Source organism: Centroberyx affinis, unplaced genomic scaffold, assembly GCF_046629955.1.
Source record: "Centroberyx affinis isolate AG114_WGS23_722 - 3 ecotype Tasmania unplaced genomic scaffold, CSIRO-AGI_Caff_v1 ptg001547l_1, whole genome shotgun sequence".
Lineage (NCBI taxonomy): Eukaryota > Metazoa > Chordata > Actinopteri > Beryciformes > Berycidae > Centroberyx > Centroberyx affinis.
The window spans coordinates 391,916-418,474 of record NW_027280002.1 but is presented as its reverse complement, the minus strand read 5'-3'; positions in this window follow the sequence as shown (position 1 = coordinate 418,474).

Here is a 26,559-nt window from a genome sequence, read left to right as displayed (position 1 = left end):
GGCTGTGTGTTGGTGTTTTATGGTTGTTAACGAGTCTGTTTCTTGGTACCATCCATGAAGAGTGAAAATGGAGTGATTTACCAAGAGGTCAGTGGTCTCCTTTACGATCCAACCACTTTCCAACCACTTTCCTGATCCGTTATCAGGGAAGAGGCTCACACAGGATGCAAGGCCCTTCCAGATGTGTGATGACAATGACGGCGTGGGTGCAGTAACAATTCTGACTAAATATACAAATGACAACTTTAATGAATATAAATGCTTTTGGTAGCCTTAAATTGGGCGACCATGCACCTTTACTTCTCTTCTAGTTTTAGGAAAACTCATTCAGCTTCTCAAATCAAACTGTCCAAGGTTATATGCATAATATATGTAAAGCCCTCGTTTGGGTTTTCCTTATCATTACCTATTGATAACTGCAGTTACCGATAATTGCTGTCATTTACAACCCTCATGGCATTGTGTGCATTTTACTGCCCCAGCCCAATTGCCATTCTGAACAGTTCTGCAACTTGCTGATTTGTGCCACAAACTATTATGCTGCAACCTGCATTTTCTATCTGATGGTAGGGTTACAATTTGTCTAGGTAAACAGTTGCATACTAAAAGCCACAAACAGTAAAGTCTTGATGGCATACTAAAGGAGACTTTGATTGAGTCAGCACATGCGCACGCACACACACACACACACACACACACACACACACGTCACTTTATCTCCATCTCCAACTTCCAATCCATAGTTTCCCCTCTCTTCCCCTCTACTTCCCGTTTTCTTCCTGTGTCAATTTCACTGGTCACATCACACATCAATCAAACAGACACCAGCCAATGGAGATGTTATCTGTGTGGCTTTGGCTTTAGGTGTGTGTGTGACTGTGTGTGTGTGCGTGTGTGTGTGTGTGTGTGGGAAGGGGATGAGCTGATCGTCTTAATGAATTGTACATCCATTATTTATAAGCACTACCCAGATACTGTTTTTTTGTCCGGCTTCTATAAATATATATTTATATAACGTGTCACTTTGTCTGATCGTCACAACCTGGCCCTGTTTCCTCCAGCTTCTGGCAGGAGGGGGGAGTGGTGTGGTGAAGTTCTGGTCTAGGATCGGTGCCAACTGTGTTCATATGCAGGTTTGCAGTTTGGATGATTAGGAAGAAAGTAGCTAGACTGGACTGTGTTTGAATGCAGTCTAAAAATCTGACTATTGGACTAATTTACACCAAATATATTCCAAATGAAATTCTTTTGCATAAACTGGACAAGAGTAGACAAGAGTAGACAAGAATGACTGTCATTTTCTCATGCATAGTTAATCTGATAGATAGATAGATAGATAGATAGATCAATAGATCTCCTTTCCAGCAGTGACCAAGCAAGGATCGATTTGATTTTTTCCCCCCAAAAAACATATTCTGCTCCAAACTTGAGCTGTGTGACTAACCGGTTTGGTAAATAATTGAGATGCAAACTGTGGCAGCTGGTGTCCGGTCCGGTCCGGTCATCTTAGGGAAAGTGGCATAGTGAAGTGCAAAGAGAGAGAGAGAGAGAGAGAGAGAGAGAGAGAGAGCGCAACATTCGATTGTTCTGTGGCTCCGGCCTGAACAAAGCCAATGTCCTCATTACTGCCTCTAACCGCAGCCACATCAAAGCAGCTTCCCAGACTCTTTTATCAACACTTTTTTGGTGGTGCCGTTTTCAGGTAGGTAGCACACGAGCTGGAGTTATACACACGCATGCACAGGAGGCTCTCTTTTTGTCTCAGATGCACACACACACACACACACACACAAACACCAAGAGCGGAGATACAGCTTTTGATCCAGAGTGTGAGCGAACACACACTGTACTACACAAATGAACTAGACTGAAAGTGTTTGTTCTACCGATAGTCTTCTGAGGCTGCCACACAGGACACAGTGTACTGACACATAAGTAATAGTAAAATAGCAAACACACACACACTCACGCACACACACACACACACACACACACCTTCAAATATGCTTGGTTTGGCAGTCAGGGCCAACGATAAATTTATCCTCCTTCCCATCATCGTTCAATGTAAATCCACTGCTTTGTGCAATTGTCCTATGTGTGTATTTCTGTGTGTGTGTGTGTGTGTGTGTGTATCACCGGAAAACTAATTTGTGTTTCCTGTCAAAACAAACTGCATCGAAACAAGACAAGAAGTTATTTGGCTCTGTTAATTTGGATGACAGTCAGCCTTGGTAAAATCTCAATCGTTTACTGTTTACCAGCGGTCCAAACCGAGACAAAATAATATGTCACCAATAATGTGTTTTTGTAATCTGTGATAGGGCCATCATGGTGACAAGTCTGTCGCCGACTGTTGCAATCAATAGCAGACTCTCTTTTCTCACTCTTCAGATCTTAGCAATGGAATAATCTTATTTTTTTTCTTCACTGCCATCAATTGTAATGACTGCTCCCCTCTGTATTTTTGACAGACAGCAAAAGAGCTCCAGATTAAGTCGCTCCGAAATACAGTAGATCTCCTTTGAGGAGGAAGGAGAAGCAGTAATTGTCGTCATTTCCATCTGAAGCCCCTTTCATCTCGCCGCGACGCCTGAGAAATTCAACTTGACATTTCGAGGAACGTCGAGCCCCCTTTTTTTTTTTAGACCCTAGGTTTCCGTCTGCTTCCCTTTTCTCCCCCCCCCCCCCCCCGCTTCTGTCGTGATGTGGCCCCGCACTCTCACAAAAACACAAAAAAAAAAACAGGACGAAAAATCCCCAAAAAAACCCTCCGCATTCTGCCGACGAGACTCTGCAAAAAAAAAAAAAAAAAGCAGCCGCAATTACATTTCGAGCCTTGGGGGCGAAGGGGAGAGGAAAGGGAGGTAGGGAGGGAGGGAGGACGGGGAGAGAAGTTGGATGTGTGAGAAGGATGGATGAGAGTATCTGGGTGCGATTGGTCACGCCTTACCCTCCCTGCTGAATCTCAAAGAGACAGAGAGATGAGTGGAATGGGATTGTCCATTTTGTTCCTTGATAGAGGAATAGAGACTCCCCTCCCCCTATCCCCAGCTCCGAACCCTCACACATATACACACATACACACACAAAGTCACAGACAGAGGTACACACACACACACACACACACTGCTTTGGTCACTGCACCCCGTGGGCCAAACTATGACTCAGTGCTTTAATCGTATTTGCTGGGGATTGATGCCCAGAGAGGAGTTCCTCGTTGCAGAAACCGACTGGGAGAGAGCAAGGGAGAGAGAGAGAGACTTGGCTCCGAAAAAAACAAAAAAAACAAAAAAAAAACAGAGAAAGCCATCAGAATCAAAGGTGCAGCTATTGAACCAAGACGACTGTTTCACAGCGAACTCATTATTGTTCTCGGCGTCGAGGAAAGACGGCCTTATTATTCTCCCGTGCCTAACAGGAACTCATAACAGGAGATTGCTCGCAGCGTTTATGTAGTGGGGATAATACTTAGGTGCTACTTGTCCTTACCTTTGGCGCACTCCCTTCTCGCATAATCCAATCACTTGCGTATACCCGGGCTTATTTCACTTGTTAGAACTTCTCCATTCTCCGCCGGAGCAGTCGGGGTGAGGAGGGCGGCGGCGGGAGGGGGGGGTTGCGGGTTGGAAGGAGGGGAAGGGGGGATTAGAAACGAAACTGGGAAAGAAAGTCACAGTGAGACGCACTCAGGTTAATGCGCTGGTATATTTTTCTTTCCCCCCCCCCCCTCTCCCGGTGCCTGTTTCGTCTCAGACAACCTCGGCATAAATTAAGAGCGGCGCGCTGTCATGGAAGCGGCGGAGAGAAGTAAAGCCCTGTGCACTTAACGCTCCGGCTCCGGCTTAATTTCTGACAACGTCCGTCTCTGAGCGTGGGTGGGTGTTGTACACGGTTATGTTCCTGCTTCCCGCCGCCGCTTACAAATGTAAACAATAAAATAATCGCTCGAATTCCTCCGGATTAATACTTTTAGTTACTTTTGGCCGACCGTGCCTCGGAAATCGAAATGGCTAATTTGCCCGACTGTAGTAATTGGAATTTATAAAGCCTTTTCGTCACCTGCGACTGCGATGAAGCATGATTTCAATTTGTTTAAAATCATTTAACCAATTACAATTACCAGAGTTAGGTTTCAGATTACTATAATCCCATTAAATGTAATCTTCAACCATGATGGCGCATTACACAGAGAGAGGCTTTGAAGTTGCAGAAGCTGATCAAACACGTCAAAGTGTCCACGGTTCAATCTGCTGCACTGTGTCCACTCGTTAATCTGCCCCGAAGCGAGGTATCTAACTCCAAATGCTCACAAACAACCATGCAGGTTGCCTTGTGGTTCAAGTGTCTGTTCTGAGTAGAGGAAGTTTCTACTCACCATCTGAAATGTATGGAAGCCGAGAGCGGCCGCGGTTGCTATTCTTTATCGTACTCCCGTTATCTCGAGATTCATTATTTCATTATCTTGAGATATTAAACTTTGTTTTCTCGTGATCACGATTTAATTATTTCATCATCATGAGATAACAAAAATGGTTTTATAAAGATCACAACTTAATTAGCCTAGGTATCCTAATTGATTGTGGTTGCAATTGCTGCCGGTGTCCTACCTTGACATCAGTAGTCAGTCTATTGTGTTGATCAGTCATGATGTCTCCTTCTGACATTGTCCCTTTCACTTTAGTCTGTCTACAATGTGGCTATACTATCAGGCTTACTAGGCCTGCCTCTTATGAAGCCAACAGCAATGGGACAAAAGTTGTGAAACACACAAACCATTAGTGTGTTATCTCAAGATGACAAGGTAATTAAGTCATGATCTGGAGATAGCAGGAGTAAAAAATAGCAGCCACGTCACGGACAGCACATGTGCCAACTGAAACTGTACTTCCAAGTGTGCAAGCATCCTCCTGATGAAGACCTTGAAGTGTAACACCATCACAACAGTGTGTGACCCGAGTAAAATCATTTACTAAATTAAGTCGTGATCGTGAGAAAACTATTTCTGTTATTACATGACACTGAGATAATTAAACCACGGCTGCTCTCTGCTTCTGTAGAAATGAAACAAAGCTGAAATGTTTCCTGGTTTCATTGCAGTAATGATGCTGAGGCCTTGACCTTAATATCCTGCTGGAGATGCCCAAAATGTTGCCTTTTGTATCCCTGCAATAAAAAACATACTACACAGGCAACTTTTTGGGCGTACAGATCTCCAAAAATGCCTTAGGAATGGGATTCCGGTACTGACAAAATCAATTTAGCCAAAATGATAGGCTTTAAATAACATGAGATTTATCATAGAAGATACAATACTATTCATCATCCTGAGTGTGGGCAATATTGCCCATCTAAATTGCCTGAATGTTGGCCATGTATCATGACCTTAAAAATGGCCATCTACTCCAACCTTGTGACATTTAGCATCAGGATGGAGAGGAATATATCTTGTGGCCTTGTGATAGAATGGTATCCTGTCCAATGTGTGTACTTGCACATCAAGCTACATAGACCGATGGATAGGGCCATAGGGGAGAAGCCTTTCGCCTGTCAAAAAGGCTGTATTCATTTTATGCATGGGTTTGACCTGGCAATGAATCTTTAGCTTGAAACGGCAAGCATGGTAAAGCAGTAGAGTGTACTGTATTTCTCTAATGTTAAAAAAAAGGCCAACTTTAGCTCACTGACCCATTACTCGCTTGCTGATTGTTTATCATGGCACATTACGGATTCCATGAGACTCACAGGTATCGATGCTTTGTGCTTGTACGGTAAATTGATATGTGAGGCAGTGGGCTGAGAAATGTAGGCGTAACGCTTCGTATAGCGCTGTATATGAACCATTACTCTAAAGTTTGAGAAGCTGAAACATTTCTCGGTTGACTGCTCCAGCAAACCCAACTGCGAGTGTGAAGAAGGTTGACTCCTAAGGAACGACTTTGGACCGCGCACGTATCTGCATCTCCCCTTGATAGGGCAATAAACGTGAGGTCGCATTTAATCTCATATTTTTCCGAAAAGATAATGGGAAACCGATGCGTACGCAGTTGCAGCTGCCCCGCAAGCTATTGACTAAGTATTTGCCATGCATGGAAAATGAATAGTTCAGAGTTTATCTCTATTTCTCGCCCTCCACACACGGTTGCGGTTGAATTGGTCGGGGCCATTGCCATTAATACTGTGAGCACCATTTGGAGTGTTCACTCGAGGTGGAAAGCAGTCTGAAGTTTCCCCTATCAGTGCCAGGACTGCTATCGTAAGTGCTTTACGCCGAGCGGCCGCGTGAAAATATGGATGGTGTTTTACAGAAGCCCATACATAACGCCGTGATTTTTAAGGACAAGGAGTTTTTTAATCATCCATTTATTTATTGGTTTATTTCGTAGCGGCATGCTTGCCACAGTGGCAGTTCTGTTTACGGAACAAGGGAGAGCATTAAACCTTCTGAATTCTCTTGAAAAATAATCAACCGAGCTGTGCAATAAAAACAACAAAGGGTAGCGTAATGAGCAAAAGGCTTTCACAGCACCATTATCAGCCGGTGCGGAGAGATGAGGGCCCTCGCACAATTACAAGTCCCACACTTATCTTGTCGGAGCAGATTCTGCAGGGGAAAGCGAAGTGTGCACTTGTGTGTGTGTGTGTGTGCGTGCTCGTTTGTGCACGCGTGAGCCTTTAAAAAAAAAAAAAAAAAAAAAAAAGTGTCCAATAAGCTAACAATCTCTGAAGGTCCAATATGCCATATAATTCCAGAAACTAAGCAGGACTCCATAACATTTTTTTTTTTTCCTGATTCCAATCATGTCATATGAGCAAATTGTTATCTCAGACTTGCGCATGATGTATATCAGGCCTTGTTAGCCATTATAAAGTTCTGAAATGTCATGTAACAGTGATGGATTGGGTAATATGGTATTTATTATAGCGGCGGCATCTGTGTTAAAAAAAATTGGCTTGGTGCCCGGAGAGAGTAATGGTTAAGACTCAAGGAACCGCATTGGCTTCAAGGGACGCTTAGAGGTGGCATGCAGGGTTCAGTGTTTCCCCTCAGTGTCCAGTGTGTCCGGTCCTGTGCCATGGAAGCATATGCAGCTTTCCATTCCAACCAAACTGTACAGAAGCTGATTTCACTGATTATCGCTTTCAGCCACAGAGGAGGGAGCTAATCAGTGGAATCAGCTGCGGTTGTGTTTAGTTGGAATGTAAACCGGCGTACTCTTCCACAGGCACAGGACTTTGTTAGGCGTAAAGATCCATATGTGTTATGAGTTTGAATCTGAGACTGCATATGTGTCATCCCTGCCCTTGTTGTTGCCATCTTTCCTGCCACTCTCCGCTGAGCACTATCTAAAGCAGCAGTACTATAAAAGAAACATCCTATCATTAGAGATTTAAAGGAAAATAAGAGAGGAAAAAGAACAATTTACCAACCAACCGTACCCCTTGTTAAATTAGACGAATTGCCCACAATAAAATGTGTCCCTGCTGCATCTGAGTCTGCCTCCTTCCCAGACTTTGAGACCCCACGCCTTCTCTCTCCTCTGATGGCTTTTTGCTTTCAGAATAAATTATTAAATAGACTCGAATGTGGCGACTTGCGATACAAATGAGCAATTCATTGTTTTGTGTGTGTCCCCCGTGCGCCCATTTGCATGATAATCAAGCGAGCGAGCCTGAACTTGAGACTTCCTGTAAGGGTCGATTCATGTTTATTACAAATGGAGATTGGAAGTGCTCCGCTGGAAAAACCCAAGGCAGACAGATGAGGTGCACAAGCCTAAAAAAAAACAGCAAAACTGCAAAGAAAGAACAAAAAAAAAAAAAAGAACAAATAGCCAGCACATGATATGAATAAACAGTCTTTATTCAGCAGTCACAATGAACATATCTGAGGTATACAGCCAGTTTTAAAGTCACACTGAAATGAAAAATGACTTTTGCACCATTTTAGCTCATTCTAGCTATCATCCATACACCGATTTGACAATTTATGCCCCAAAAAAGACAATTTTCATATCAAAATCCCATTACTTTTACATTCTGGGAAACAGAATACCTTTAGTGGTGACTTCCAAACAAGAATAAGAGCAAAACAAAGCAGTTTAAGCGGCAACAAAATGCAACAGTGGTAGGTGAAGTATCGCGCAGTGCAGTGATCAGGATTGGAATTCAATACACTATTAACAGTAGTAGTGTAAGTCACTCAAGTGGTTCAGCATATCAGATTGGAGGAATTACATGGTGCATGGGAGTCCAGGGTGTAGGTGTAAATTGACTCGGGTATAAAGTAATTCGATTTAGGTATAGCAGTATTAACAGATCGCCGTTAAGAAGGCTAGTACACAGTAAAGTCTAAAGCGATCGGTGCATCACAGAGAAGTGATGTTGCAGGTGGGAGGTAATGTTCAGTGAAGTTAGATGAAAAAAGTTCACAGAGGTGAGTTTGTAAGGGAGGGAGGGTGGAGGAGGAGGGGGTGGGGGTGGGGTGCTGCCGCTGCTGTAGGTGCTCAATGTTCAGCAAAGTTCACTTGGGTGTTTTCTTGTGAGAATCCTCTTCAGCAATCTTACGGCTTCGGGGTAAAAAAAAAACTGCTCCTGTGTCGGAATGCTGCAGTACCATTTGCCAGACAGCAAGGGAGTACTCAGTTAAGTTTGGGTGGGTAGGTTGGGTCGCTGGTGTTGATGCAAGCCTTCCTCCCATGCTGCTTGTTGTAAATGTCCTGTACAGGTGGGAGTGAAGACCGGCAATGCATTGGGCCGTTTCTACCATCATCTTTTGCAACGCCTTGCAGTCAGAGGCTGTGCAGCTCCAAAAAGGGTTTGATGCAACAACAGCATGATATGAGCATACTCTCTTTTATGTATCTGTAGATGCTGATGGGGAATTTGGAGGACAGGTTGACTTTTTCCTCAGACTTCTCAGGTTTTCTTACCAAAGACGAGGTGTCACGGGTCGATGCGAGGTCCTCGGTGACACGAGTTCCAAGGACCTTGAAGCTGCTGAGCGATCCTTCCAGCCTGTGATGGAGCTCATCACTATTGTGTCATCAGAAAAACCTTCGGCTGCACCAGGCACTAGGGTTTTATGTAAAAATACACCCATCAAACTCCGGGTACGTTTTTGGAGCGGTTTATTCAACCTCTGGCGCATTTACTCTTTTAGTTTGCTTTGTTTGGCCAGGTGAGAACGATGCCATTTGAACTTAGGTGGCACCAAATAACATTAGGAGTAGGGCTGGGCAATATATCGATATTATATCGATATCGTGATATGAGACTAGATATCGTCTTAGATTTTGGATATTGTAATATCGTCATATGGCATAAGTGTTGTTTTTCCTGGTTTTAAATGCATTACAGTAAAGTGATGTCATTTTCTGAACTTACCAGACTGTTCTAGCTGTTCTATTATTTGCCTTTACCCCGCCTTTACCATATCCACATTACTGATGATTATTTATCAAAAATCTCATTGTGTAAATATTTTGTGAAAGCACCAATAGTCATCCCTACAATATTGTCGCAATATCAATTTGGGCAAAAATATTGTGATATTTGATTTTGTCCATATTGCCCAGCCCTACTTACAACTGAACATTTAGCCCACTTCGTAGAAAATACTGAGATATATATTGTGTATCGCCATTCAGCCTAAAAATACCGAGATATGATTTTTGGTCCATATCGCCCAGCCCTAATTATGAGTGAGAATGTAATCCCAACCAACTGCATGAAATGACACCAAAATGCAAGGTTTTATGGGTATAAGGAGATGGATGTTCACATCTGAAAAGTCAGCAGTTCCTCATTGGAAAGCCTAAATGATCCAAGGGCAAACCACAGTCTGGACTGATGCTCATATAGTTATTTATTCATGTCAAATTGTAACAAACTGTTGCACTCTAACAGCATTCTTACATATGTGTTCTTTTTTTCCTGATTGTTCAAGGCCAGGAAGAGGGCAATTTAGGTTTTTCGGAATACCTAATTTGACCTAATCCCTGTCGATAAGGAAAATCAATCAGTCAGTCGCTCACTCATTCACTCAGACAGTCACTCACTCCATCGTGCTGAAAAGTACATATGTGACAAATGACAATAATAACAGGGAATAGAGAATAATGATATGCAGACGAGGGGGGAAGTCGGCTCGTTAATGGAGAGATGGAAACCCTCAAGCCAACAAATCACTTCCCAACAATGACCTCTTACAATCTGTGATTTTGTAATTGACATTTCCCCTCTCATGTTGATCCTCGCTTCTGGCGAGTGGACTTAATGACGGAGCGGTTCACTCGGCACCGTTCGCACCATCCAATTCCTAAAAGATGGCTTTAATCAGAATCACTTTGGCAGCCTGCGAAAGGGTTCAGAGATCAAGTGGGGATGAGAGTAAGCCAGTCACATCTGTGGAAATAATCATTTGTGGGCTTAATGTTTTTTTTTTTTTTCTTTTTTTGTCCCTCGCCATCATTTTTGTTAAACACATTTTATCCGTAAGAAGTGTATGCTGTGGTTTTCTTTTTTGTTGATGCTGCAGGCTTGGCGACCTACTGGTGCGAGTCAAAAAAAATTCCCAAAGAGGAATTGTTTGGAAGAAATTCTGTTCTATTTTCTGTGACTCTAATGCACAGCTCCATAGCAAAAGTAATTGGCGAAGATGGAAAAGACGACTGCGACGGTATCCAGGATGCTTTCCTGCGCCGCCGCAATCAAAAGCTCTCTTAGATGTTGCCGTTCAGATAAAGATAGTATCATACCACACCGTAAGTCATTAATTGTCATGGAACAACTCCAGACTGTCATTATAGATTATACGACATTTCAGTCTTCTCTGGATCTAGCTTGAGATGAGAGTTCACAAAAAAACATGAAATCTTCCCACGGCAAAAGAAAAGGCTGTGGACTCATGATCTCAAATTGGTACTTACTCCTGTTGCTGTGTTGCAGAGAGGCAGATGAGAACAGATTTTGTTGTCAAGGTGGCATTTACGCCTTTTGACACTCGCCACTCGCAAAAATGGAGGTGCTCCGTTTTTTGCGACACGTAGCGCGTTTACTGTCAAACAAACAGGCGGGGACGCCGTCGACGCAGCTTGCTTGGCACTCGCGCACTTGACACTTTTAATGCTCGCGCCAGAGAGAAAATATGGCAAGTGACCTAACATGGAGGCTTACTACTGATGGTCACAATGAGAAGGCTCAGTGTCAAAGCCATTATACAAGCCGCCGAGGAAAAAAATACACACACAAATCAACCGCCGTGCCGGCATGCCAAGATTCTCGACTCCGCAGAAAGCCTCCGGGGGGAGATTTCCCTTTTCAGCGGCTTTTCTCTTCTTCCAACCAGAACCAGTTAAAAGATTGGGATTTGATATGCTGTCACTCATCCCCCCGCCTGACTGGGATGACAGGCCCGGGGTTCACGAGCGACTGCAGAGCGGAGCCGATGTAAATCAAGCCGGTGGAGGAAATTTTTTCGAGGCTCTCGGAAGATTCCCCACTGAGCAGAAAGGCAATCAGTAGGAATTAGAAAGGTGGTGGTGGTGGTGGTGGGGGGGGGGGGGGTGGAGGAAGAGGGAGAATAGTTCAGGGAAAAGGGGAATAAATTTAATGGTGAGTCAATAGGTATTGATTTTTATGTAAATTTCTAAAGAGCAGAGGAGAGCCTGCTCGGTCACGGGCCCTCAGGATCCAAAATAAGGGTAAAACAGATGAGGGGATATTATCCACTATGCACTGTGCCCACTATTTTTCACTCTTCCGCATCTCTCTCTCTCTCCCTCTCTCTCTCTCCCCTACTACCTCTCTGACAGTTCCTCATTCACTCCCCGCTCTCCCTTTCTCTGCCTCATTCTCTCGCTCTCTCATTCTCTCTCTCTCTCTCTCCCTCTTCCTCCATCCCCTTTGTATTACTGCCAACCAGTCAAATGGATGTTGGCATATTTTAGAGCCCTGTTGTCCAACTCTCTCTCATGCGCAGGCCAAGTCCGTGGCTCAGCAGAGTGCGACTTGGCAGCCGACGAGACAAGCACACTAAAGCAATTAGCGTGGCCACCAACAGTCGCTTGGAGAACCGACCGTCCGTTCTGTTCGCGAGTCAAATAGAGGGTATTATTTATATCCAAAGGTCAGCACCCTCCCTGTCAGAGGATTTCAGATCTATTAATGTGGGACATTTACACTGCGGACACACACACACACACACGCAAAAGTGGTGTTTGTGGCGTTTGAGTGGTGGTTAAAAAGGGCAGGATCGCGACAATGCGCACATGTACAATGGAAGGTGGAAGTTGATGTTAAAAGATCAGGATTATAACAACGTCCTGCCCACCGACGCACACACACACACACACACACACCGGAGACGAGAACATACACACACACAAGCGGAGAGGTCGGCGAAATGTTAAAGGCGGCGGATTATGACAACCACGCCGGGGCCGACCGCCCTTTGCTTGTCAGGAAGGATGACCCTCATCTCACACTCTTTGTTCCGGACAGAGAGGGGAAGCGAAGCGGAGAGACAAATGACGGGGAGGACTAAGAATAGTCTGCCGGGATACCTGAGAGGGGCTGACCCGGCCCGAGGTGCTTGGCATGAACTGTGCTATCGGACGCGCCTATGGGTTCCTGTGCAGTCCCGCAGTGCGTTCGTGGCTGATGATGTAGCAGTTTTCTGGATGTTGGGAGTTGTGTGAAAATGTACAGCTAAGGTGTGAAGATGCCTAGTCGAAGCACAATTTTCAATTACAGTACTTGCGGTTCCCTTAGTGGCCATGATGTCAAATTCCATGACTTTTCCAGGACTTTCCATAAACTATGCCCAAGCACTTCCATGACCCCAATAATTTTATTCTTTCCCTGGTTTGTTCTTGTTGTTTTTCAGCTCAGAAAAGTTGTAAAAAAAAAAAAAAAAAAAGTGTAGTTTCCACTCCATTAGGGTTCGCTGTGAAGACAAACAACTGAGCAACACCGTCTAATGCAACGAAAGTGCGAAACAAATTGGAAAATACATTCTGCCATGTTCTTGTAAAATGACCCATTTGTAAAATTCCCCAGAAAATTTATCAGCTTTCCTGACTTTCAAAATTCCATGACTAGTGGGAATAATAAATAATACAACTTTTACGTTCTTTTACTAATTAGATATTGCTCGATTAAGACCAAACCTGATTTGTAGTGTGTTGTAAAATTTTATGAATTTTCATAGCACACTGGTACAGAGCATTGCAGTGTCTCACCCCCCTCCAAATATAAAAGGAGGTGTGATCTTGACACCCGTGCAGATCCCAGAGTTACAGACTAAGGCAGCCCATTACTAACACGCATTAAACGCAATTTACGGCCTGTTTGTGTCCCTCAAGGATGTCCGTAAATGCCAGAGCAAATTTTTATTTCTGGGTTTCAGTGATTATTGCCTCATTAATGATGCCACCTGTAGGAGTTCCTCTTGTCATACAAGTATATTGCTTTGAAAGTAGTTGTGAAGACACTTTAAAAAACGCAGTAAACCACAACAGTCCCCTATTTCTTTAGGAGTTGAGATCCCAAGGCCTACAGAACATGATGACATTAGATTACAGCTGTACTAGGACATTTTGCATGGACATTTTCTTCGATGCAGCATTTTTATTTCTTCCTGGGAATATGATGAAGTTATATTAACATTTAAATAATTTTAGTTATGTAAAGTCTCTGCATCTACAGCTGGGGCATCAATTGCTAATACAACTTCAGATTTATGATGACCACCTTTTTTTTTTTTTCTTTTTTTTTTAGTGAGCAGAGGGCCGGGGTCGCCCATGTCAGTCAATACCTGCAATACTGCTTCATTTGCAGCGGCTGTCCAAGTGACTTACGCCGCCCGCGCACACACACACACACCCACACACACACACGCCCGCGCACACACCTCCCCCCACCGTCAAAGTAAATTGGGTGCATGTTCTCTAAACCCTATTTATGGCTCTCCCGGTGTTTTCTGTTGATGCGGTGTCTGACACGCAGGAAGAGAGGGCAAAATCCATCCACCTATCATCTGGAGAAAAATGTATGTATTCCAAATAGAGAGAGAAAGAGAAAGAGAGAGAGAAAGAGCCTGGAAAAAGAAGACAAAAAAGCAGACTGGCAGGCCGATGGAGAGGACGAGAAAGAGATGGATGGATGGATGGATGGATGGATGGATGGATGGGGGGGGGGGGGGGGGGGAGACACAGGGAGAGGAAGAAAGAGAGACAAACGCATAGACAGAACCGGAGTCTGCTGCACGCCGTGAACTCGGCTGTCACCTCCCCACCCCCCCACCCCTCCCACACACACACACACACACACACACACACACACACACCCACCCCCCCTCCCCCCAGCATCCTGTCAATCACAGCCGGATGACAGCCCCCATCCTGCCTCTGCCTCTGTCACCTCAATCACACGAGGACCTGATACTGTCATCACACGCCGAGCGCCTTATCAAACCGCTACACCGGTACGCGTAGTGTGTGTGTGTGTGTGTGTGTGTGTGTGTGTGTATATGTTTGCGTACACCTGATTGGGTTATGTGACCCCTTGCTGAGGGAAAGAGAGTGTGTGTATGTGTGTGTGCAAATGCCTGATTTGACAAGCGCCCCTTCTTCTGTCGGTCTATCTGACATGCTCCCGTTCCGAGGAAAAGCCTATGGATTACGCCCCGGTCCGGCAAATACACCCCCGCCGTAAATCTCTGTTGTTTACGCCGGGACACCGGACGCTTCGATCCCGCGGACGCATTGAATACAGATCAAAAATCCCCTGACGCGGGGGGTTTCCAAGACGACCTTTCCCACTCCACAATGTGATCAAAAGCGTCCAGCTGATATACAACCCAGAGGATAGAGGCCTATTGATTCAGTTTGATCCATCAGTGCAATTTTTAATTGAAATGTGGAGGTTTTTTTATGTAGAAAAAGGAGAAGGTGTTTGCGTTTTTAGAACAATATGTGTAGATAAGGTGTGTTTTTAGTAAGATATCTAGAGTTAGACAGTACAGTACTGTGCAAAAGTCTTAGGCACCCTCGATTTTTATATATATTTCTTATAAGTCTTAGATGTTTATTTGTTTTCTGCATTAGTGTGTCAGTAGACTGCTGTTTATTGTACATTTTTTATAATCAGAAACTTTTCATTTCATTCGTTTTGAAAGCATCTTCTTTGACATATGCCTAAGACTTTTGCACAGTTCTGTATGTATATATATGATGTAGTATGTATATGGCATTACTGTATGTGATGCTATGTAAAGCCCTTTGAGACATGCTTGTGATAAAGGGATATATATGAATAAACAAGACTATAGACTAGACTGATGTATCTTATCTCGTTTGCTTATTATTGGCCTTTTATTAAATATCAGATATCGGCCAGTCAGTGTCATCCTTTTTATTTTTTCATCTAATTGTTCAATAATGTTTTCGTAAATTAATTCTTCATTTAAAGGCCTAATGTACCCCAGAGTCCCCCCTTCCATTAATAAAAGTGTGGTGTATCACCCTGCCTTAAGGAGCTGCTGACCTTAAAAGACTTTCATTAGTCTGGGTTTCAATGCAGAGTTTTAGTATTCCATGGATTAACGCTGTTTCAGCCTGACAGGAATAAAATTCTGGGGGAAACACTGAATACTTGTAATTTTCTTTTTTTAGCGTTAAAATGCTACCCTTCCAAAAATATCAGTATTGGTATGTCGGTTGGTACTTTTGGGTAGTTGTTGTTTAGTGTTGTCTTCATCACCTTCACCTTCTTCTCCTTCCTGCTGTTTTTCACTGTTATCATTCCTTTTTTTTTTTGCTGGTTGCTCCTCTGAACCTTCCCAAGGCAAGTGTTACTGCCCTATTGAAATGTATGCGGAGTAGCACATATTCACAGAAATGTCCTTTCCTGCCTGAGCAGGGTGTCCCATTTTAAAAATATAAGTTATGGATTTATTCATTAACTTTCATTATGTCCACTCAGAGGACAGGAGAGGAGACGATGAGGAGAAGTGTGTGTGTGTGTGTGTGTGTGTGTGTGTGTGTGTGTGTGTGTGTGTGTAAATGCACGCATATGGACAATGATGTGGAGGATTATGGCTAACCTTTAGTTTTGGCCATTTTAAGATGATTAATTTGCCACTGTGTTTTTAGCTGGAGGGCAGATGCAAGCAGAGAAAACTTATAATTGCTTCAGTACTGCATACCCTTCTCAATGTCAAGCCTATGATAGAGTACTCCTATTCAATAATGCCTAATCTAGCAGGGATTTAATCAGAAAACTGATACTGTTGAAAAAACAATGTGTGGTCATTATAATCAAGTCATTCTCCTACTGCTGAAAGGCTTGGTGGCTGGTAAAGGCCTGTTGCACTGTGACACACACTCTAATTTAGTATTCAGTGGAATTCAGTGAGAAAGCTTTGTTAAAACATCCTGTGCTAAAACCTTAGTAGCCTGTTAGAGGCCTATAAGTGTCAGATTTAAGTCCCACAGGGTTTTGAATTATATCAAAACTCTGTGGGATTTATGTTTGAATCTTACTCTCATTTTACTATACAATAAAACCTATAGGACTGGCTCCAAAACAGGACTGATTCCAGTTGTTATATTTGAGACCGGTCCAATGAGAATTTTCGGCTGGATTTCTTCGGCACTTTTTGAGTAGTCAGCGATGTGATTTTATCTATTCCCTCCCTTAATTTCTAATGGAGGATTACTGGCTTCTGGCGTTTTTCCCTGCTTTTAGTATTCCTGTTCATCTCCCATTAAAGGGATCCTATCTGGGCCAGCCATTATTTGAAATCCTCAATTACACTGCAACAACAACATCTTTACCATCTTTAAATCTTTAACAAGCCATTTACCCAGCCTTAAAAATCTTATTTTTCTTAAGTGAAAAATTCTGCCAAATGGGGTGAGATATTCCCACCTGCTTCCAATGCCGTTTCACTTGTTTCAGCACTTTTCCAGACACTGGGGACAGTATCTGGAAACGAGGCATAGAGAACAAAGCGTGTTTTCAAGTATGCACATTCACTCAGAGAGTTGGGAAGGCAAGTTCAAAATGTAACTCGCAACAAATTAGCAATTACCTGCTTAGAATCATAATCAATAGCGGTAATAGTAGTATTAGTAGTGTATCAAAGGTGTAATCAGTATTCCTTTCTGTTACTTTGGGACTTTTTTGCTGCTTTAATGGAAAGAAATTTTAATGATGCCGCTAACATTATTAGTTATCTATATGCCGATCTGCTTCAGCTAGTGTGACATCTCCACAACAATGCCAATTAAAAGCAGCGACAACCAAAAATAATGGGAGTACAGCACACACACTGCATCCGTCCTTCCCCATGCCATTTTATCCTCGTCTTGTTGCACTCCTCTTGTGCAATCCTGTCCTCATTTGCATTTTAATTCCTGTGCTTGTGCGGCTCGGCGTGGCTAATCCTGTGCTAACCTAAATGAGGCCTGTGTTCTCAGCTAAAGAGTGTGTGTTCCTGCCTCGGCCTCGCCGCCTCACTCTGAAAAAACCCCCTTTCGTGCCTGTCAGCGACGCACACACGCGTTCTCACACACACACACACACACACGCGCGCGCACACGAATACATCTGCACACAGGCCAGCACTTAAGTACAGAAAGAGATACACACACACACACACACGCATAAACACAAACACACAGACAGGAAAGCACTCAGACAGACAGACAGGCAGGCAGACGCACTCACACACAGGCTCTGTTTACATTGATCAGCACGGCTGGAAATCTTTATTTCTCACTCTCTCTTTCCCTCTCCCTCTCTCTCTCTCTCTCTCTCTCACCGTCTAACCTCATTTCTTCCTCTCCAGCATCGTATCTCGCTGAAGACAAGATAGCCCATTAAATCAATCCTCACACCTTGTGTATATGCTATGCAAATAGTCCTGCAGCTGAGGGAAACGGGGTGACAAATTCTGGCTCTCAGCTCTCTCTCTCTCTTACCTACAGTAAAAAGGTGCTTAGATGGAAAGAGGATTACAGCTTTGCTACCCACCTGAGACGCCTGTTGGGGGCTTTATTGTGTTTGTGCGTGAAAAGCCCTTTTACTAAAGTGCTGACGAGCCATGGCGAAATGCCGAGACGGAGTGAGAGAGTGAGCGAGGAAGATGCAAATTGCGCTGGTGGTGAGCGCATCGTGATTGTATTTAGATAATGCCTAACACAGCAGCTGTTCGTTTAGGCGCGAGTGTATATAGGTGTCTGTGTGTGTGTGTGTGTGTGTGTACACGTGCATGCATACAGGAGGCGTGTGTGTGCGTGCGAGCATCCAGGTGTGAATGCATCTCCCTTTGTGTGGTGTGTGAGTGTTTGTTAGTCTATGGGCGGTGCATTTGTCACCAACACCTGTCGCCTTAAAAGCTCCCCACTACCATTTTCCATCCCCAGGTCCCAGGCTATGCATTTTTAGCAACCCCACTCGTATTTAGTCATCTTTTAAGAACGTCTTACATTTGCATCTCTCTCTCGTCTCGGTCATACTGTTACCTGAGTCTGGTTTAACGAAGATTTCACTTGGTTATGCGAGTGGTAAATTTAGAGCAACCGATTGAATCCACTAGTCATGGGTTTGGTTCCGCATGCGCCATTTTGGATCCCAAATTGAATTGAGTAAGTAAAGGCATGGGTGTCAACTGGATATGACATGGTGTGGCACTTGACACACCATGTCATAATATAGAGCAAATAACAATAGCGAGCAATAGAGAGCAAAGCTCAAACGAAAATCGACAGAATATTTTTGAATTCTATCAAAACTCTGGGATTTATGTTTGAATATTACTATGTAACTCTTATTGCACTGCAATAAAACCTATAGGACTGGCTCCAAAGCGAGATTAATTTCAGTTGGATCCTGTTTTATTCTGGGACCAGTCCACTGGGAATTTCCTGGATTCCTTTGGGACTTTTTGAGTAGTTAGGGATGTGATTTTACATATTTACTCCCATTCTGTTGTTTTTTTTATCATCTTTTTTTCGTGCTTTAGTATTTCTGATCATCTCCCATTAAAGGGATCATATCTGGGCCTGCACTGTACACTGGAAAAAATCATCTTACCTTACTAAGTTATGTAGTCCCATATTCAACTTAAAACCTTATTTTACCTTCTATTTTTATGTGGAAGCCATATCTAGATAAATAACCTCAAGGGAGCATTCAGGACCAATGTCCCCTCTAAGCTGTGTGTATTTGTGCATGATAGTATACTAAGTCATCAGTCATTGCTCCACTTTGGCCCCAAATGATACTGATGCCAGGACTGTGTCATACCTTAAGGCGTGACCGGACTGGCCGTCTGGCAATTCTGGCAAAATCCAGATGGGCCGACTCAGTCCTGGGCCACAGAATCAGGTGTTTTCAAACCTATATTCCCTTCTATTTGCTGCTTGATGGAGGCTGTGGCCTGCTGTGTTTGCCGCTGGGCCGGTCATTTGCCTTTATACGCTTGTGTCGGTGTGTGTCCTTACAGAGAGTGACAGGAGGTGGATGAGGGTTGTTTCAAGTAGATATTGTACACTTGGATGTTGTTTCACCAGCCTTAGCGTTGATATTGCCATGATGCATGCATTTGTTGATCACAGCCTATTGTTTCATAAAGACCTTTTGTTGGAGTGTTGACTTCTCCTGTAGAGCTCATTATATAAAGATCATATTTCTCTTAATAGCCAGTAAGTGTGCCCATTAATTGTTGCCGACTATAGACTTTAACTTGAAATGCATCTTGCCTTGCTTATGATGACCATGGCTATTTAGTTAAAGCTCACATCCTAATCCTTTGCAATGCATTCAGTTCTTATTATGGGTCTTTAGGCTGGCTAATACCCTTGCTTGTGAAATCATCTATTGAAAAGATGCTATTTTTGGCATAACTTTCTGTAATTGTAAAAAAAAAAAAAAAAAAAAAAGTCAAAGCAAAGCTAGATTTTATTTTAGATTTTCATATCTGTTTAAGTGTGATGTGACAAATACAGCCGCATTTTCCATAGAGGCTTAATGCTGACAGTCTGTCAAATGAATGAATGAGTGAAAGATGAATGAATGAGTGAAGAGCTGATACTCCTGAGTAAAGTCGATGTTTTAGCTGCCAATAGTCTGTTGGTCGGTCAGTCCCAAAAACACACAGTTATAAATAGTCTGTGAGCCTGCATGCCTGCTTCACTTTGAGTTTAGCTCAGTTGGTAAAGCGCAGGTTTGCCACACCAGAAATCCAAGGTTCTACTCCTGACTGAGTCAATTTAGCTCTACTATGCTGCCTTCCCCGAGCGCCAAGCTGGTCGGAGCTTATCCCAAATCGTGTGCTTGTTCTATGGTAATTAGAGGGTGGAGTGAACGTCTCACGTTTCTTTGATAACGAATGATTAGTGATCATGGGACCAGCACTGGGACAAGAATCCTTTTTGCACCTATGTAGAACAGCTGCTTCAATGTCAGCCACATGATAACAGATTACACATGTACTTTAATGAGCACAGGGCCCAGGTTGGATGAAAATTTACTCAATTTTGGTCTCGGATTGGAGGTAAAAAAAAAAAGAAAAAATTAACCTCTGCGTTGTAAATTAAATTTCCATTTCATTACACACACCTGCACTTTGATTTCAAACACCTGCTGTTTGCCTGGTAAGATGATTGCGTGGCGATGTACCGAGAGGGAGAAGAGGGTGACGAATTCACTCTTCGCCAAAAGCAATGTGTTTTCTGCTAATATTATGACTGCGGTTACAGCTGCGGGCGCCCACACACACACACACACACACACACACACCTCCATCAGTCACTCCCCATCGCCAATCGTAGACCGCAAACACGTCTCTTGAGTTAATGTTAAGTCATTCTGGATTACAGCATCCGCTCAAAGCTTTAAATGTTTAATCTAGACACAAGGATTTACAGTGCGGGGGAAGTGAGGATAAAAAAAAGCACACTTTTTTTTTCTCTTTCTCTTTTTAGACCCGGCGCAGTCGGAGTCCAAGCGCTCCTCACTCATCATCATTAACATGGCTTACTGGAGAGACCGGGGCGATGCCTCATTTGCCAACCCCTCTGTAACCCTATTTAGCTCACCACCCACCGGCACACACCCTCATACACACTCTTTCTCTCTCTTTGACGCGTGCAGTCCGCCCCCCCCTGCACCTCCGTTTGTCACACACACGCGCGCGCACACACACTTGGCATGGGCACGGGTTGCGCGTTGAACAGGACCTAAGGTGGCGAGCGTCAGCGACTGTGCTGCGGCCCATTTAGCATTCTGCTCACCCTCCGCTCTCAGGACGGCGAGCTCTGCAGGGACATCACAGTGTTAGAGGCTTTTAACATTCTATAGACGAGTCAGAAGCGAGAGAGAAACAGAGAGAGAGAGAGAGAGGGGGAAGAAATACAGCGATGGAGAACAATAGTAAAAAGCAGATAGAAGGGGGAAGAGAGGAAGGGGCGGATGATTTTGAGGGCAAGGGAAAGGAGGGGGATTGAGAGAGAGAGAGCTGGCACTTTTTTTTTTGTTTGTGTTGAACGCCGCGAAGCAAAGCGGTCGTCTCTCAGTTTAGTTTTCAGACTGCGAGGGAACGGCAGTCGAGTGCATTCTGAACGCACGGGTAAACATGAAGGATGTCTGCTTTATCTTTTCTCGCGAGTGATGTGCCTGATTTTGCTGCTTTTTTTTTTTTTTAAGTGTCTGGGAAGACGAATCAAGCGCATCTCTGGCGGTTCAGATATATGTGGGCAAACACATTTTCACCGAGGTTTGATACGCTAATATTCGACACGCTCAACATCCCAAATAGACGTAAACAGAGGGTGAATCTGTGCACATCTGTTGGAGATTCCCATCTAAACTGCAATTTTAGATCCATCTAACGTTGATTTTGTATTTTTGTTAGCCTGTCTATGTTAGCTATGTCTAATTTGTATATTTGCTCTGCCTCTGTCAACAAACAGCTTTTAATATTGATAAGCATGAGGAGAGACCTTGGATGGCCCATGCATATATTCCATGTATACTTCTAAGAATAGTGAATTTCATAGCGTTTTTTTTTTTTATTAACAATATATACAGAAAATTCACTCAATAATATAGTTTTATGTGGAGTGATGGCCTAAAAAGCACAAAACCTAAAAATCAAAGCACAAATAGGCACAAAAATGCATTAACTCCCAAGGCATTCTACACCAAATTTCAAGAGCAGTAGCAAGGAGCAAAATTGCAACTTGTACACAGAGGAAAATCACATTCATTGCTTCGATAAAATTGCTCCCATGAAGAAGCCGGCGAGTCTGTGCAACGCAAGGAAAAAATGTATAAATTATGCAAACAGCCGTGATTTAAGGTGCTCGGCTTCATTAGGTAGTTTTCATCGCAAAAAAATCATCCAGTTTCTGTTAATGTAGTTTGAGTTTCTGTAGGTGGCGCTCTTTTCTTTGTCTGTTCCAACTACCCAGTTCTTCTATCAGGCATGGTGTGTATGAAGCTGCAATAAATGTCTACGAAATTTTAAGGATAGGACGATATATCGGAATTCAATAGATCGCAATACAAAAATGTGACAATACGTATCGTGGGACAGAAAAAAAGAATTGCGATATTTGCTACATTTTATTCTGCTGTAGTAGTCACACATGAGACGGCTTGCCCAACACAATTTCACAAGCTCTCCATCTAAATTATATTATTGCACTTTGTAATGACACTTTTAAATTTGTTTTTTTACATTCTAGCAAGCCAGTGTCATTGCCAATGCCACTGCTAGAAAAGTGACTATCAGTTTAGGTATTTACCATATTCTGAAGACGTTTTCTCTATTGGCCAATTTGCAGAAGGTAATGGGAATTTGTCTTCCTGAACATCCCCCCTGGATACATTCACACAAGCCGCCGCGCAATTGTTTTTCAGCCCAATTCTACCATGTGAGTCATCCTGAATCCGAGACAAAGATGTAGTTTCCATCAGCAGTGATCACTTCCGCAGGCCCCGCAGACTTAGATGGGTATATTTCCGTGAGGGATTCACCCCAGGGAGCAGCGGCGGGCACTGAGAACACAATATCGGTGTTTTTAATCGTATTAAACGTCTAATGTACACTTATCTGCTTGCTAGGGGCTAAGAGGAGCACGGGGGAAAGCGACTGTATAGTGGCCTTCACAGGTCCCTACTGGCTGATTAGCATTTCCCCAGAGACGCAGAGTTCAGCGCCTGGGACGGTGCCATACACTAAGAGCTGGCTCTAGCTTTTTTTTTTTTCTCCTTTCTTTTTCTTTCAACAACTGGCGCCGAAGGTCAGGAAAAACACCAGTTTACTCGGCCGGACCGTTCTGAAATTAAAGCAGTGTTTGGGTTCGGTAAATCAATACATATATTTTCTTTGAATGAACGAGTTATTATACGTGACTTTGAAACTGTGAGAGAGTTGTTTATCGAGGATATCGTGCAAACTGTCCGACCCCAGTGTCAAGGAGGCTTCCCAACCATCAATGATGAATGTTTTCCTGCAATTTTGCTCCTCACTGCTACTCTCGAAACTGTTCCACACCATAATAGAGGCAACCTTCGCTTTTTTTTTTTTTCGATTTTTCTAATTCCTAATGAGATTGAACTATAGCACTGGAGGCCGTTTTTTCCTTCTCCATATACAGTTTATGATACCTAAAATCCGAGACGTGGTAATTACTCATTCCCTTCTCTTCCCTCTTGTCTACCCTTTCTGGTTCCACCCATGGTAAAGGCAATTCTCCGGTTTCGCGCTGCCAATGAGATCGCTCTCTCGCGCTCTCTTTCTCTCTCTTTATCTCCCAGCCGTCTCCCCTTTCATCGTCTTGTCTGACGACGCTCTGATCTCTTCCTCTCCTTTCTCCCCGTCTCACCCTCACTCCCTCCCTCCCTCCTCCTCCTCTCCCTAAACAAAGTCGGCGTGGGTGTGATCGGGCCTGAATTTTGCATTAACAAATCGACTGTTGTGGCTCGGCGGCGGCGTTTTTTTTTACGGGTGATTCAGCCTCTCTCTCTCTCTCTCTCTCTCTCTCTCTCTCTCTCTGTCTCTCTCTCCCTCTCTCTCTGTCTCTCTATCTGTCTGTCTGTGTGTGTGTCTGTCTCTGTCACGTCTACGCTGGGAGTTTTGTGTGGCGCCCTCCCTCTGCGGGCGTCCTACTTCCCAGCCACCAGTCAGACCCCCACACACACAAACACACACACACCACGCAAAACACACACACACACACACACACACTCTTGTGCTTGACGTATTAATGCTTTTGGAAATATTAGCGCGCTCGCTTGCCGCCGCCTGCCAAGGATTACTCCATCTGCAACAGCCCCTTCCAACCCTAATGAGAATTCGTGTTACATTTAAAAAAAGCCGAGAAGAAGACGGCGGCTGCTCCGCTATCGTCTTCTCCGCTCCTTTCAGCCCCCGTATTCCTATTTGACTCCGCGGTGCCAAATTCAAATTCATTTCGGCGAGAAGAAAGTACATTGTAAAATACCTATGAAGCAAGAGAATGCACTTAATCCGCCCGAATGTGTGCGCGCCGTGTTAGTTTTGCAGTTTAATGGAGCGACTGTCCTATTCAGATAGGCCCGGTCTCGGGGTTTGTACAAATGAGAAATCGCTAATGAGCATGCAAGCCCGGGCCAAGTTTCAACTCACATGACGACTTAAAAGTACACTCGGTCTTTCCAAGGGGGGAGATCCAAGCGAGGCTCTGTTCATGAATATTAGTGCGGGAGAAGTGTAAGTGTGTGTGTGTGTGTGTGTGTGCATTTGCGATGAGCAGTAAACAGCCGTGAGATCCCAGGGAAGTTCTGTTTAGGAATAGGAGTGTCGGAGTGTGTGTGTGTGTGTGTGTGTGTGTGTGTGTGTCAAAGTAGGTGTGTATCAGCTGAGCGCCTTCGGGTAAACAATACACACACGGAGGCAAATCTCCTCCATGTGCCGCTCTCCAGTCACTCGGTGTTTGTTTGATTCTCTTTGTTTTCCAAAGCGTGAACGTTTCAGCAGGACAGCGGCCTGGCACGCCATCAAATGGGAGGAGAGGAAATGAAAGTGAAAATTGATATGGAAGTAAACATTTAATTCCTTCTCTCTCTCTCTCTCTCTCTCCTCCCTCTCTTTTGTTTTATCTTCTCCTCTATCTTTTTTCTGATTGTGCATTATTTTCTTCCCCCCCCCCCCCCCCCCAAAAAAAAAAGAAAAAAGAAAATTCACGCTGGTAAATGAAATTGATTCCTCTGTCGTTTACACATTGCGCCTCGTGATGCCAAATTCTCTTCTCTCTTTTTTTTTTTTTCCTTCTTTTCTTCTTCACCCGGCATCGATAACACTGTGTGGGTGTTAGTCAAATGCGCTTTGTGTCTACGCTTCCCAGTGGCTGTACAATGGCTGACATTTTGGGCAGTGTTGTAAGGCAAAAATGACTCAGCGAGGTGTCTGAACTGTCATTCTTTGCTTACGTGGCATTCTACTGTACATCAGCTCCTATTGGCATCCAAAGCATTACCTCACAGTCTTAACAGTCATTTAGAATCACTGCCATTTAGAATTAAAGGATGTTTATGGGAGATTAGCCTGTTGGTCAGCTTGATGTTAAGTAATGAGAATACAGAAGCCACAATCATCCATGTGTCCCTGGTAGATTGTTTGATCCAGTGCTCCATGCTAACACTTTAGCATTCACTATGCTGAGTGATAGTAGGCGACTAGCATTATCTCAAAAGTGAGAAAATGCTAATGCTAAAAGGTAAGTAATCTTAAAAGATGTACGGGTAAGTCAGTGCATAGTGAAAAAACTTTACCCAAAATATTTTATAAAAATAGCATTAACGACCAGGGACTACTTTCCCTGTTTACATAGTAAGTGAAAGTGTTGGGTGATGGAAGACTTTGTACAGCTACAAATCACTCCACAGCGGATGAATATGTGGTTGCTCACCGGAAATAGTTCCAAAAACAAACGGCACATCAGCTATATTAAGTTCATGATATTACATTTTTAAGATTCACTACAAGGTGAGTCTTCTTACTTTGGATATTGCTAGTCACTCAACTTTATTCCATTAACAGGCAACCTCTACCTTGAATTCTGACATTTGACTTCTCTCATTTTGGCTAATTTGATAAAGGGAATACAGTAAGATGACACAGTTGATTTGCTCCGAAACAGGACATTTATTTAAATTATTTTAAAATTGTTTCCAAAGGCCTACAGTGTATCCCTCCACATTACTAATTAGTGGCAATTTTTTCCTACTCTGGGGACAGTCGTGGGTTTTAGGTTTAACATTAAGAAAATCTACCTTAATATTCAAAAAAAGTAAAGAGAGTGAGTCCTCAATACAGGCACTGAACCCTTGAATAATTAAAAAGCCTTTGTATTTTCTCAGATAATTAATTGCTTTACAGTTTAAAAAATGCACCAATGCGTTACAGCACACTGGCCTCCCTGAGGGTTCACTCTTTTATATATCTAAATATATCGTAGTTGCATATAACACTGCTGCTCTTTAGGCATATCAGTTACTTATATG